Below are 15,251 nucleotides of genomic sequence, written 5' to 3'. Positions count from 1 at the left end.
TCCTTTTTATCTCCACCACTCATTCTAGGGCACTTTTTTTGTATCTCTTAAACCCTAGGGCGCCACCTAACTGCTAATCCTCACCATTTAGCCCCTAACCACTAGATCTCAGCCCTCCATTCCATCTTCTATCTCAGCCATCCACTCTAGGGCACCACCCACCTCTTTTAATCTCCACCTTTCAGTCCTAAGCGCCCAAATCTCAGCCCTACATAATATTGGGCACCTTCTCCTTCTATTCTTAGCAACCCTCCATTAGAAACCCTAGGGCGCCCATATCTTTGCTAAAACCCAGTTGTCGCTCCCTTCTTTCTCTCTAATCTCAATTGTATCCATCATTCTCTATAAAAAGGACCCAAGAGCTCCTGAGATAGGGTTAGATTCGGCCCCCAAGTAAGATAGAAGGCTGATCTTGAGAAGTTCAAGGGTAGAGGAAGAGTAGGATGCCCAAGCAAGAGGAGGGGTTCCTACTTGCCATTCGCCAACACCACTACTACCACATATGGAATCAGATCCCAACTGCTTTTACATTATTGTAGTTTTAATTTCTGTTCTTTCTATTCCAGTTTCATTATTTACTTTCTGCAATTTATTTCATTCCGTTTGATCTTCATTTTATTTTCTGTAGCTCTGTAATTCGGTCAGGTAAGACGGAAGGGCTAGCTCGAGTAGTTTGAGGGTCAAAGAAGAGATCCGGAGACTGTTACCTCTGATTGGATTACAAATTTTGTTTCATTTCTTTTATTAATTTATTTCTATATTTATTTATGTTTCTACACTTTTAACTTTCAGTACTATTCGAATTCTATATTTTTCTTATTTGAATTAATTAATTTTTATATTTTTACACTTCCCTCTTGTGTTTTCTTGTCTAGATTTGAGTGTATATTAATTTTTCCCTCGCTTCCCTATGGATACAACCCGTTCTCACCCATTTACTACATTAGTATTTGTTTGAGAGTCGAAAACTTTTTTAAATGTTTAAACTTGTGTTCCAAAGTGCTTAACGACATGCTTCCGGACACTCGAACCAGTTGGTCGAGGACCTCATCTCTGTCCCCCTAGACAAGGACAAGCCTGACAAGACAGTCCACGTCAGATCCATCCTTCCCCCCGAGGGCCTACCCAAACTAGTAAGTTTCCTCAGACTCAACGCCTATGTTGATATGCTAGGAATTGCCCCTCGGTTATTACACACAAACAGAGCGTGGACCTGAGCTCTAGGCTAGCTTAGCAGAAGAAGAGGAACTTTTCACCAGAAAGTTGAAAGGGAATAGAGGAGGAATTTGAAAAGTTACTCGACGCCGTCTTCATCTGAGAGGTACACTACCCTAACTGGTTGTCAAATGTGGTTATGGTAAAGAAAGGTAATGGGAAATGGCAGATCTATATTGATTTTGCAGACCTTAACCAAACCTTCTCCAAGGACAATTTTCCTTTGCCGAGGATAGAACCTCGTTGACGCCACTACAAGGTATGAGCTACTTAGCTTCATGGATGCCTTCTTCGGATACAATCAGATAAAGATGCACCCAGATGATGAAGAGAAGACCTCGTGCATCACTAAACACGACACATATTGCTACCGTGTGATTCCCTTTGGCCTCAATAACGATGGGACCACCTACTAGCGCCTTATTAACAAGGTGTTCAAAAAGTAGATGTGGAGGAATGTCAAAGCATATGTGGATGACATGGTAGTGAAGAGCCTAAAGGCCAAGATCCACATCTTGGACCTAGCCAAGACCTTCGACACCTTGTGGAAGTACAATATGAAGCTCAACCCCAGCAAGTGTGCCTTTGGCATCACATCAGGTAAATTCTTAGGTTTCTCGTCAGTCAGAGAAGCATTAAGGCTAACCCTGAGAAGATACAGGCCATACTAGACATCACACCCCGCGAACAATGAAGGAGACCCAAAGACTCACCGGTCAAATAGCAGCTCTCAATCGCTTCATGTCAAAGTCAACCGACTGCTCCCTACCCTTCTTTCGTGCCATCAAGAAGCTGAAAGAGTTTCAATGGATAGAGGGGTGCTAGCACACCTTTGATGAGCTCAAGGCATACCTTACTTCGTCTCCCCTCCTCACTCGGCCAGCCGATGGGCAAACCCTATACCTATACCTCTCGGTCGGAGATGAGACAGTCAGTTCAGTCCTGATCAAGGATGTTGGCATGCAAAATCCAGTTTACTATGATAGCAAGGTCCTTTGTGACGCCGAAACCAGGTACCCCGAGGTAGAGAAGTTGGCTCTCACCCTCGTGGTTTCAGCAAGGAAACTTCGATCGTACTTTCAGGCCCACACTATAGTGGTCCTGATGAACCAACCCCTCAAGGTTGTCCTCAGCAAACCCAAGGTCTCGGAATGCCTAACGAAGTGGGCCATTGAGCTATCTGAGTTTGACATCTAGTACTGACCAATACCCATGATCAAGGCCCAATCCCTAGCAGATTTTATAGTAGAATGCACCTTCAGCCGAGCCCTTTGCCAGCCCCTAGAAAATCCTAAGGAGGATCATGTGGATGATGAGGCTCAACCCTGATGGAAGCTTTTTGCTGATGACTCATCCAACGCCAAAGGAAGTGGAGCGGGCCTCATCCTCCTCATCCCAGATGATTTTGTCCTAGAGTATGCGCTAAGGTTTGACTTTCCAGCAACAAACAACAAAGTCAAGTACAAGGCCCTCCTCGCTGGCCTCCAGCTTGCTAGGGACCTCAGCTCCTCACACGTTGAAGCCTTCAATGACTCTCAATTGGTGGTGAATCAGGTGAATAGCGAGTACGAGGCCAGAGAACAAAGCATGTCCAAGTACCTTGCCAAAGTCCAAGATTTATCCCACCACTTCCAACGCTTTTCCTTGCAATGGGTCCCGCAAGCCAAGAATGCATGAGCCAATGCCCTCTCCAAGTTGGCAAGTACCTCGAGCGGAACTCTCAGTCGGGCCATGCACATCGAGAAGCTACTTTGGCTTTCCATTGAAGAAGTATAAGTACTCCCTATAGAGGTCAAACCTTCATGGATGGATCCCATCGTCAACTTCCTATCAACTGGATGGTTGCCCGAAGACAGAAATGAGGCAAAATGACTCAAACGACAGGCAGCCCACTATACCCTACTGGAAGGGAAGCTGTACCAAAGATCCTTCACATTGCCTTACCTCCGATGCCTTCATCCAGAGGAGGGCAGCTATGTTCTACAAGAAATTAACGAAGGCATCTGTGGTAACCACCTCGATGGGAGAGCCCTAGCCCAAAAAGCCTTAACGCAGGGCTACTTCTGGCTTACCCTCCACAAGGACATAGCTAGATTGGTGCAAAAGTGTGATCCATGTCAGAAGCATGCCAACTTATGCCACTGATGTATGTGCAAACTACACAACATTTCTATTGTTTTATGCATGGTTTTGATGATAATTTGCATGATTTCTCACCCTAATTGAGAATGATTTTAGGAATTCAAGAGTGTGAACCAGCTTAGGGGGAAGATAGCATAAAACCATGTTGAGAGGGCAAATGTGGAAGCAATTCGGTCCATCTACAAGACATGCCCAACCAAGAGTCATAAGGAGGGCACTTTCAGCCCATAAAAAAGCAAAGCCCCATGGGGGACACCAAGAAGAGAGCCCGGCCAAGACTCTCCAAGGGAGACCTTTTGGCCCACCAAGTGGGAGGCCCAAGTGATGCACAAGTTGCAGCCCAAGGGGTCCTAAAGACGGCTACCTTTTAGAAGAGAAAGGGATGAAAAGAAAAGTATAAAAAGAGAAAAGAAAGGGGAGAAAAGGGTTCGAACACTCAAAAGGAGAAAGGAGAGAGGAGAGGCACGAGAAAGGAGAAAAGAGAAGATCTAGAAGAAGAAGAAGGTTGCTGAATGCGAATTGGAGGAGAATCACATCTAAGAAATTGAAGATTGAAGCAGAATTCTAGGTTGTCTTCTTATTTGGTTCTGTGCAATTTGTAACCAATTTCAGCTAGGGTTTCATGCAATTTTGTCAATTAATCTCTCTTTCTTGCTAGAATTTGAACCATGATTGATGATGTTTCAGATCTATAATTAGTTCTCTAGGGTTATTCGATTGATTGGATTCATTCTTGATGTTTCTTGGCTAGGGTTTTAATTGTTAGAACAGTCTTGGCCGAATTCTTCTTGATTCTTGGATTGTCTAAAATGCTTGAGAAAGAATTTAGGTAATCAGATCTGCTAATCAAGAACCGAATCTAACACATCTTAGAGATAATTTGTGTGATTTAGTTGATGTTCATTCAAATCTGAATTGATGCCCTTCGAATTGCTTCCTCTTAATGCATCCATGGGGATTAAATTCTTGATAGAGATATAAGAATTGTCACCCATGGATAGGATGAGTTGTGCTCGAGAGAGGCTGCTCATGCCATTAGGGTTTCACCAAACCATGGCTAAATCCCAATTCCATTGAATAACTTCCTGAATTAATTGTTGGACTGAATCTGTTAGTGTACTTATACAGCCTTGCTTCTCTCTACATAAGGTGGTTTGATCCGAATTGATTAGAATAGTTTGCTAGTTAGGAATTCAGATTTTGATTAGGTTAAGAATTTGGTTTATCAGATAACAATTGACTGATTTATTACTACTAGTTGTTGGATAAATTCTCGTGGGAACGATACTCTACTCATCACTTTATTACTTGATCGGCTAGTGCACTTGCTAGTGTAAGCAATACACATCAAGTTTTTGGCATCGTTGCCGGGGATTTATTACAACAATATTAGGAACCATTAGCCATTGCTAATCTGATTTTAATTCTGTATATTATGTTTCTGATATGTGCATATTAGCCTCCACTGCTGATAAGTAGTCTCCTTTCTTCTTGCTCATTGTCTTTGTTTGCTTTTCTTTTTTTTTTTTATTCTCGGTAGTATTCAGTTTTCTTGGATTGGTACATTGCTTTTATGATATGTGCATATTAGCCTCTTTATGACTTTGACTTGTACAGTTTATGACACGTAGAAGTGAAATGGAGAGCATCACCTATGATCCCGAGATTGAAAGAACTCTCCACAGCTGCCTTAGAGTTTCTAGGCAAGTGAGAGCTGAAATTGAAGAGATGGCCGAACCAAGAGCCATGATGGACTATGCCAAACCAACCCTCACCGAGGCTGCTTCAAGATTGTGAGACCAGCTATAGCTGCCAACAACTTTGAGATCAAACCATCCATCATGAAGATCCAAACACTCACATCGCCAACTTCTTGGAAATTTGTGATACATTTAAGCACAATGGGGTTAGTGATGATGCAGTGAGGCTCAGGTTGTTCCCATTCTCATTGAAGGACAAAGCCAAGACTTGGCTGGATTCTTTGCCAGCTGGATCTATAGCAACATGGGATGAAATTGCTAGCCGATTCCTCTCCAAGTAATTTCCTCCATCCAAAACAACAAAGATGAGGAATGATATCACCACTTTCTTTCATCAAGACGAAGAGTCATTGTATGAGTCATGGGAGCATTACAAGGAGCTATTGAGGAAGGTCCCTCATCATGGACTTCCCGTATGGCTGCAAGTCCAAACCTTCTATAATGGGCTAACCGAAGCCAACAAGACCATTATGGATGCTGCAGTTGGGGGTTCCATCAATAACAAAACTCCTGAAGTTGCCCATGCACTCATAGAGGAGATGGATGCAAATAACTACCAATGACATTCTGAGAGAGCACAAGTTAGGAGACAGTCCAAACTTCACAATGTGGACACCTATACAGCCCTACAAGTGTGGGCCGAATTAAATCTTTCAATTAAATATCAATCCCTTGGCCCAAAAGTGGGAAATTAGGGCTGACATCAACTTCCATCGAACCACAGGTTCGGTCCAATCAGTTTGGACCAATTTGGTTCGAATGGGTCTAGGGTTTGATTTTTAATTAAAGAATTAATTCAATAAAAGATCTAAAATTAAATTTACTGATTAAAGAACAAGCAAGAATTAGTAATAGGGCTGTTTGCACACCTCAAACCTGCAAAACAAATGTTAGATCACAGTTTACAGTTTCATAAACTGCAAATCGCAGATAGCGATTTTCCCATCTGTGAATTTTCCTTCTCTAGCGCATACAGCTTAGATCTTGAATAAAATAAAATAGAAAGCCCTAACTTTTCTATTAATATTACATTAGACCGAATAACTATACATTTAATCTAAAAATTAAAAAAAAAATTAATTATAGACCAGAATGAATAGAACTGCGAAATGGGCTTTAGGCTCAATAAGTCCATGTACTCAATAACCCTCCAAACTACTACCCAATTGGGCTTCTTTGTATGGCGTGGGACCCAAACATTGATCTACACATCAGCCACATGGGTTCAGCCTAGCCTTTGTTATAAGGCCTGGCTGAATATACTGTTATAGACAGTGAACCACTGAGCCCATCACCATGGGCTCTTAATGGGCCCAACACTTACACTAAGTGGTCCCTGGGCCAAGCCACCTTATAAAAACCCAGAGACTGTGGGCAGATGCAAGATTAGTCCATCAGGTATTACCCTCAATGGTCTTACACTTAACCTCTCAGCCCATAATGATCAAACACTGCCTGACAAGAGAGGACCTCTCCCTCGGCTACAAGGAACAGTGCTACACTCTCTGCTCACATGGATCCCGAGAATTAAAACCTTTTTGCAAACATTTTGAAACCATAATATATATATGTATATCCGTATATAAATATATTTTGCAAAACAAATTTCAGCGATTAAAATTTGCTATCGGCAGTCTTGGTTTCCATCAGAGAGAGTGCATCTCCGATCATTACCTTTATTCGACAAAGGGAATGATCCTGTCACTATGATCACCCACTCAGATGAATTCTCGGACTGTCCCAACATACCCAGGTTTTGACCCCTTCTAAGGATCTCACTCATTGGCATATCAAAGATAGCCCAATCTGACACCTACTGCAATATCATAATCAAGTCTAGGGGTCAAGTGTAACTTTCCAGTTTTGCCAATCAATCTCCAAGGTCCAGGGCAATACTAGAAATCTGGTCCGGTTCAAGGTTTCAAGTAAACCTACACTGCATGTACCTTGGGTCTTACCCTGACAGCTGGGACAGGCCACCCCAACACTTGGCGGCACATCAGTGTCAGCCTTAGTAGGATAAATCTCCCCAGACTTATCCAACGACTGTGAACATTCTAAACTAACACAAGTATCATAAGTGTCCAATTTAAGGGTATTACACAGAAACACACCACAATAACATGAATCAAATATGTACTTTATTCATTTACAATAAATGTCATAATGTACATTAAACTGATTGGAGCTAAGGGCATACACTGTCTAACATTAATTGCTTAAGAAAGAATTTAGGTAATCAGATCTGCTAATCAAGAACCTAATCTAACAGATCTTAGAGATAATTTGTGTGATTCGGTTGGTGTTCATTCAAATCTGAATTGATGTCCTTTGAATTATTTACTCTTAATGCATCCATGGGGATTAAATTCTTGATAGAGATATAAGAATTATCACCCATGGATAGGATGAGTTGTGCTCAAGAGTGGCTGCTGATGCCATTAGGGTTTCACCAAACCATGGCTGAATCCCAATTCAATTGAATAACTTCATGAATTAATTGTTGGACTGAATCTAATAGTGTTCTTGTACAACCTTGCTTCTCTCTACATGAAGGTGGTTTGATCTGAATTGATTAGGATAGTTTGCTAGTTAGGAATTTAGATTTTGATTAGGTTAAGAATTTGGTTTATCAGATAACAATTGACTGATTTATTACTAGTAGTTGTTCGATAAATCCTCGTGGGAACGATACTCAATTTATTACTTGATCGGCTAGTGCACTTGCTAGTGTAAGCAATACACATCAAGTTTTTGGCATCGTTGTCGGGGATTTATTACAACAATATTAGTGTAAGCAATACCTCATTGTTGTAGTAGACTACTTCACTAAGTGGGTAGAGGCCGAGCCTCTAGCCGCCATCATAGCGCGAGCCATCCAAAATTTCTTTTGGAAAAACATTATTTGTCGCTTCGGCCTACCCTACATGCTGGTCACCGACAACGAGAAGCAATTTGATGACACCAAGTTTTGGGAGTGGTGCACCTCCTTCAGTTTCAGGCAACAGTACACCTCGGTAGGCTATCCTCAAACCAATGGCCAAGCCGAGGTCACCAACAGGACAATACTGGATGGGCTGAAGACCAAATTGGACCGAGCTATATGGCCTATGGGTTGAAGAACTGAACAGTATACTCTAGGCTTACCGAACTACACCTCAAACAGCCATGGGAGAAACCCTCTTTGGCTTAACCTACGACACAGAAGCAGTAATTCCAACAGAGATCAGCCAACCAACACTCAGAATTGAGGCATATAATGAAGCCAAGAATGATGATGCCCTTAAAGCAAACTTAGATCTATTAGAAGAAGCCCAAGAGTAAGCATGGATGTTGATGAGGGCAAATTTGGCCCTCCTGTAAAATTGTGACACGTGGCACCTTGTGACAACTAGGAAAACACCCAGCCAACAAACTTACGAAGTTGGTGACCCACCCGGGCACCTGTCTGTCCGGCCTGGCGTGACCTGCGCGTGGCATGCGCGAACTGCGCACGGCGCGCCCAAACTGCGCGGCGCACGCGGCCTAGCGCGTGGCCTACGCGAACTGTGCTCGGCCTGCACGAACTACGCACGACCTGCGCGACCTGGCCGACCTGGACCAACCTAGCGCATGATCCGGCCAAGGCGCCAGCTTGACGACCTGATCTAGACACTGACCCACCGACTGACACAGGCGCCAGCTTGACGACTTGATCTAGACACTGTCCCGCCGACTGACACAGGCACCCCTCTGACAACCCGGCCCAGGCGCCGACCTGGCCGCCTGACACAAGCGCCAGCCTGACGACCTCGAGGATTTCACCACCGTACCCCGGTTCTGACAGGATGCGACGAGACTTACCGTTTGGAGGCTTTTCACCCACCTAACACGCGAAGACTCCAGTATATAAAGACCTCACCCCCCAAAGGGGAAGGGGATGGAAAAGAAAGGGAAGTAACCCTACTCTCTAGCTCTCTCATATTATCTTCAAAGCTCTCTACAATAAGAGTGCTAACTTAAGCATCGGAGAGCCCCCACCGGGAAAGTACCCCCGGGACCTCTGATTCAGTTCTCGCAGGTCCTTCAGCTCCCGCCACCTACAAAGAGGAGGAAAAGATGTAGTTCTCGGAAGTCCCTCAGCTCCCCCCACCTACAAGGAGGAGGAAGAGATGGAGTTCTCGGAGGTCCCCCAACTCCCGCCACCTACAAGGAGGAGGAAAAGATGGAGTTCTCAAAGGTCCCTTAGCTCTCGCCACCTACAAAGAGGAGGAAAAGATGGAGTTCTCGCAGGTCTCTCAGCTCCCGCCACCTACAAAGAGGAGGAAAAGATGAAGTTCTCGTAGGTTCCTCATCTCTCGCAGCCTACAAAGGAAAGAAGACCACCTCATGCTGAGGGCAGTCGGATTGCGCCGCACCAGGGAGCTCCAACATTCTCTAAGGCATCGACCGCCTAGTTGGGAGTTTGCCAAGTAGTTCACCCCCAGGCAGTTTGCCACCAAGGCAGTTCGCTCCCAAGGCAGTTCACCCCTAGGCAGTTCGCCACCAAGGCAGTTCCCCCCAGGCAGTTTGCCACCAAGGCAGTTCGCCCCCAGGTAGTTCGCCACCAAGAAAGTTCACCCCCAGGCAGTTCACCACCAGGTAGTTCGCTACCAAGGCAGTTCGCCCCAAGGCAGTTCGCCCTCAGGCAGTTTGCCACCAAGGCAGTTCGCCCCAAGGAAGCTCGCCCCCAGGCAGTTTGCCACCAAGGCAGTTCTCCCCCAGGCAGTTTGCCACCAAGGCAGTTCGCCCCCAGGCAGTTTGCCACCAAGGCAGTTCGCCCCCAGGCAATTCGCCACCAGGGAGTTGGCCACCAGGCAGTTCGCCCCCAGGCAGTTCACCACCAAGGCAGTTCGCCCCCAGGCAGTTCGCCACCAAGGCAGTTCGCCCCCAGGCAGTTCGCCACAAGGGAGTTCGCCACCAGGTAGTTCGCTACCAAGGCAGTTTGCCACCAAGACAGTTCACCACCAAGCAGTTAGTTACCAAGCAGTTCTCCCCCAGGGAGTTCGCCACCAAGTAGCTCATCACTAAGGCACGCCACCACTGGGTCGAATAATGAGGTACTTTGCCAAAAAATTTTACATCACAAAACATTGGTACGTGGCCAAAAACGGTTACATCAATTGGCGCCGTCTATGGGAACCCGCTACAAAAAGCTAAGTTCTCATCCTACCAAAGCTAAGTTCTCATCTTGCCAAAACTAAGTCCTCACTTTTTAGAAATTGAAGCTATCACTTTATAGTTTACATTTTTTATGAACTCAGAGACTATGCAGGGAGCTAACGGACTAAGTAGCTCTACCAACCTTACTTTCAATTCAGATAATGCACATCAGTCCTCTCCGCAAGGTCCCCCCTACAAAGATGAGCTCTGGCTTCCGCGGGAGTTGGCGGCCAACTGACTACATAGGCGCCCTTACTGGTCGAGCCTTCCAAGGCTCCCGTGTGAGCTGGCAATCTAAAGTTAGTGGTGTTGCCCCCGAAGGTCGAGCCCCTAGTAGCTTCTTGTAGGAGTAGGTGACCAACATTACGAAGCTGATGCAGGCCAAGCCTACGGGCCACCTCACTACTTAAGACTTGATTGCCTCTCCGGCATGGGCAAAAGTAAAAAAAGAGTAGACTACGAGTCGCTCCCAAAAGCCTACGGACCACATTACTACTTAAGACCCGGTCGCCTCTCCGGCACGGGCAAAAGTCAAAAAAGAGTGGACTACGAGTCACTCCCAAAAGCCTATGGGCCACATTACTGTTTAAGACCTGGTCGCCTCTCCGGCATGGGCAAAAGTCAAGAAAGAGTAGACTACGAGTCGCTCCCAAAAGCCTACGTGCCACATTACTGCTTAAGACCCGGTCGTCTCTCCGGCACGAGCAAAAGTCAAAAAAAGAGAGTAGACTACGAGTCACTCCCAAAAGCCTACGGGCCACATTACTGCTCAAGACCCTATCGCCTCTCCGGCACGGGCAAAGTCAAAAAAGATTAGACTACGAGTCGCTCCCAAAGCCTACGGGCCATACTAGTAATTGGATCATCACTTACTAGCTCATCGACTTACGGGCCAAAAGAAATCTAATCCCTTCGCTGAGTTACTATCAGCTCGGGAGTGGGGGGCTATTGATGAGGGCAGATTTGGCCCTCCTGTAAAATTGTGACACATGGCACCTCGTGACAACTAGGAAAACACCCAGCCAACAAACTTACGAAGTTGGTGACCCACCCGGGCACCTGTCTAGCCGGCCTGGCGCGACCTGCGCGTGGCCTGATGCGTGCCTGCATGATGCACGCGCGGCCTACGCGAACTGTGCACGGCGCGCATGAACTGCGCGGCGCACGCGCGGCCTGCGTGAACTGTGCGCGGCCTGTGCGAACTGCGCACGGCATGCGCGACCTGGTCGACGTAGACCAGCCTAGCGCATGATCCGGTCAAGGCGCCAGCTTGATGACCTGATCTAGACACTGACCCGCCGACTGACACAGGCGCCAGCTTGACGACCAGATCTAGACACTGTCCCGCCGACTGACACAGGCGCGGACCTGACGACCTAGCCTAAACACTGACCCGCCGACTTACGCAGGCACCCCTCTAACAACCCGGCCAAGGCACCGACCTGGCCGCCTGACACAAGCGCCAGCCTGACGACCTCGAGGAGTTCACCACCGTACCCCGGTTCTAATAGGATGCGACGAGTCTTACCGTTTGGAGGCTTTTCACCCACCTAACCCACGAAGACTCCGGTATATAAAGACCTCACCCCCCAAAGGGGAAGGGGATGGAAAAGAAAGGGAAGTAACCCTACTCTCTAGCTCTCTCATATTATCTCCAAAGCTCTCTACAATAACAGTGCTAACTTAAGCATCAGAGAGCCCCCACCGGGAAAGTACCCCCGGGACCTCTGATTCAGTTCTCGCAATTCCTTCAGCTCCCGCCGCCTACGAAGAGGAGGAAAAGATGCAGTTCTCGAAAGTCCCTCAGCTCCCCCCACCTACAAGGAGGAGGAACAGATGGAGTTCTCGGAGATCCCTCAACTCCCGCCACCTACAAGGAGGAGGAAAAGATGGAATTCTTGGAGGTCCCTTAGCTCCCGCCACCTACAAAGAGGAGGAGAAGATGGAGTTCTCGCAGGTCTCTCAGCTCCCGCCACCTACAAAGAGGAGGAAAAGATGAAGTTCTCGCAGGTCCCTCATCTCCCGCAGCCTACAAAGGAAAGAAGACCACCTCATGCTGAGGGCAGTCGGATTGTGCCGCACCAGGGAGCTCCAACATTCTCTAAAGCATCGACCGCCTAGTAGGGAGTTCGCCAGGCAATTCGCCCCCAAGTAGTTTGCCCCCAGGCAGTTCGCCACCAAGGCAGTTCGCCCCCAAGGAAATTCGCCCCCATGCAGTTCGCCAGTAAGGCAGTTCACCCCGAGGCAGTTCGCCACCAAGGCAGTTCGCTCCCAAGCAGTTTGCCACCAAGGCAGTTCGCCCCCAAGCAGTTCGCCACCAGGCAGTTCACCACCAATGTAGTTCGCCCCAAGGCAGTTCACCCCCAGGCAGTTTGCCCCAAGGCAGTTCGCCACGAAGGCAGTTCACCCCAAGGCAGTTTGCCACCAAGGCAGTTCGCCCCCAGGCAGTTTGCCACCAGGGAGTTGGCCACCAGGCAGTTCGCCCCCAGGCAGTTCGCCACCAAGGCCGTTCGCCCCCAGGCAGTTCGCCACCAAGGCAGTTCGCCCCCAGGCAGTTCGCCCCCAAGCAGTTCGCCACCAAGGCAGTTCGCCACCAAGGCAGTTCACCCCCAGGCAGTTCGCCACCAGGGAGTTCGCCACCAGGCAGTTTGCCACCAAGGCAGTTCACCACTAGTTAATTCGCCACCAAGACATTTCGCCACCAAGCAGTTAGTTACCAAGCAGTTCTCCCCCAGGGAGTTCGCCACCAAGTAGCTCGTCACTAAGGCATGCCACCACTGGGTCGAATAACGAGGTACTTTGCCAAAAATTTTACATCACAAAACATTGGTACGTGGCCAAAAACGGTTACATCAGATATGGGTAGCTGCTTAACAGCAGCGAGTGGCTCGCTACTACAACTCCAGGGTAAAAGAAAGACATTATCAAGAAGGAGACATTGTCCTCTAAAAAGTCATGGTTCCCAAACCTAAAGAGGGAATCTGGGCCCCAACTGGGAAGGCCCCTAAAGAATCAAGCGAGTTGTCAGCCCCGACACTTTTCACCTAGAACACCTAGATGGAAGACTTGTACCTCAGACATGGAACTCGAAGAATCTCTGGTTGTACTACAAATGATTGTGATATTTTATTGAAACTATTGGATGAATGAAGCAAAGTTCCTCTTCGGCTCAATGCTCAGTGCGTGTACCTACTAAGTTCCTCCTCAGCCTCGCGTCTGGCAAAGGTGCACGACCTCCTCCAAGGACTGTACTCCCTTGTTAGACCGATGCCAAGACTTAGCGAATAAGTAGCGAACAACCTAGCTGTGACTTAATGTGTTAGAATACACCAAGGCAACCGAGGGGCTCATGTGCCTCAATGCCCCACCTCGACGGCGGCTAGCCTCCTAAACTTTCACACTTAGCGCTACCAGCAATGGAAGCCAACCTCCTCGGAGCATTGTGCTTGGCCTCGTCGAAACAAGTATGCGGGGATATGGGAGCTAGGCAAGCTTTGGCTCTACCTAGGTCCCACGGAGCCAGACATGCCTCAGCTTTGTCTCAGCCACCCCCCAATAGGGTAGGTCACCTCAGCCTCGTTGGAGCTAATGTGCAAGGATACGGGAGCCAGGCGATCCTCAGCTCTGCCTAGTTCTCACAAAGCCAGACGGGCCTCAACTTTGTCTCGGCCACCCTTCAATACGGCAAGCTACTTCGGCCTCGCCGAAACCAATACTTAGAAGATTAGGAGACAAGTGAGCCTCAGCTCAACCTCGGCCCCACTCTCACGTTGATAGGTCATCTTGCTATTTATTCAAAGGGAGGAGAGCCAAGCGAGCCTCATGCCCTGCTTCGGCCTTGCCTAAGTGAATGCTTAAGAAGGGTGGTAGGCCAAGCAAGCCCTGGCCTAGTCGCGGAGGCTTCGCCTCAGCCAACCCTCCACCATGCTCCTCACGCATAAAGTAAAGTAAACCGAAGAGAGCTATACTTGTCTCACGTTGTGATTTTTCTCTTGAAGGGTTAAGGACCCTTCGACAACAAAAGCATAAGTGCAAAAAGTATAAGGAAAAACAAAACAACAAAGTACAAGTACAACATTTGAGGCAAAGATAAAAAATGCCACCGATTTTCATTATGTACAAAACTTTGGTCTTTACAAAATTGTCTTACGGCCCCTCGGGCCAAAGATATCTACAATGTCAAAGAGAGAGAGAGAGAGAAAGAAAAAAGATAAAAAGCCTAGCCTAAGCCTCGTTACCAGCTGGAGGAGGAAGTGCAAAATCAACAGGCTCTTTAGGAGAGTTAGGGATCACCTTCAATGATTTGGCATCAAAATCTGAAAGCACCGGGGCAAGTGCCTTCTTGGTGTCTTCAATCCCATCCAAGTAAGCCCCAAAAGCGAGATCAGCTAACTCATCGGCTCATTTCCCTACCTCTTGGGCCCTCTTCTTAGACTTGGCTACCTTCTGTTCGGCCTCTGCAGCCCTCTTAGCTGCCTCCTCGGCCGCCCGCTTGTTCACCTCGACGATGTCTACCTCGGCCTACTGGAGATGCTATTCGGCCTCAAAAATGAGTCTCTCTACACGAGCCCTCTCCATCTGCTCTTGGGAAAGGAGATCCTACGTCTTCTTCAGCTTCTCTTCGGTCTCCATGCGAAGCTTTTGTTCATTGTCGAAGTATCGCTGGAACTCACAACGCTTCTCCATGGCGGTGGTGGCGAATTGCTGAAGCTTGTCTTTCTCAGCCTCCAGCTTGTCCATGTTGGCTAGGGTCAATTTCAGACAATCCCCTAGCCCAACAAAGTGAAGACAGACCTGCAATGAGAAAACAATTAGCACCCAGTAGATAAACAAAGAAAAGAAGGAAAGGAAAGGGGAGCGAGTTGTTACCTCGGCCAGGCTCTACAACCCTTGCTTGTACAACCTGTTCGAGACCATCCCCAGCATCTAGAAGCTGTCCCATAATAGGAGAGC

General features: G+C 47.4%; 1 non-coding gene across 1 annotated transcript; it reads right to left on the bottom strand.

The window, feature by feature from the left end:
* Positions 1 to 5,419: 5,419 nt before the first annotated feature.
* On the bottom strand, positions 5,420 to 5,526 carry LOC148865402 (small nucleolar RNA R71). The gene has a single exon (XR_016112118.1). It is a non-coding gene; the product is annotated as a small nucleolar RNA R71 (small nucleolar RNA).
* Positions 5,527 to 15,251: the final 9,725 nt, after the last annotated feature.

The sequence above is a fragment of the Nelumbo lutea genome, chromosome 3 (genome assembly GCF_056320005.1).
Source record: "Nelumbo lutea isolate HS-2025 chromosome 3, American lotus-T2T, whole genome shotgun sequence".
In the NCBI taxonomy this organism is placed as follows: Eukaryota; Viridiplantae; Streptophyta; class Magnoliopsida; order Proteales; family Nelumbonaceae; genus Nelumbo; species Nelumbo lutea.
This window is presented reverse-complemented; position numbering and strand designations above follow the sequence as displayed.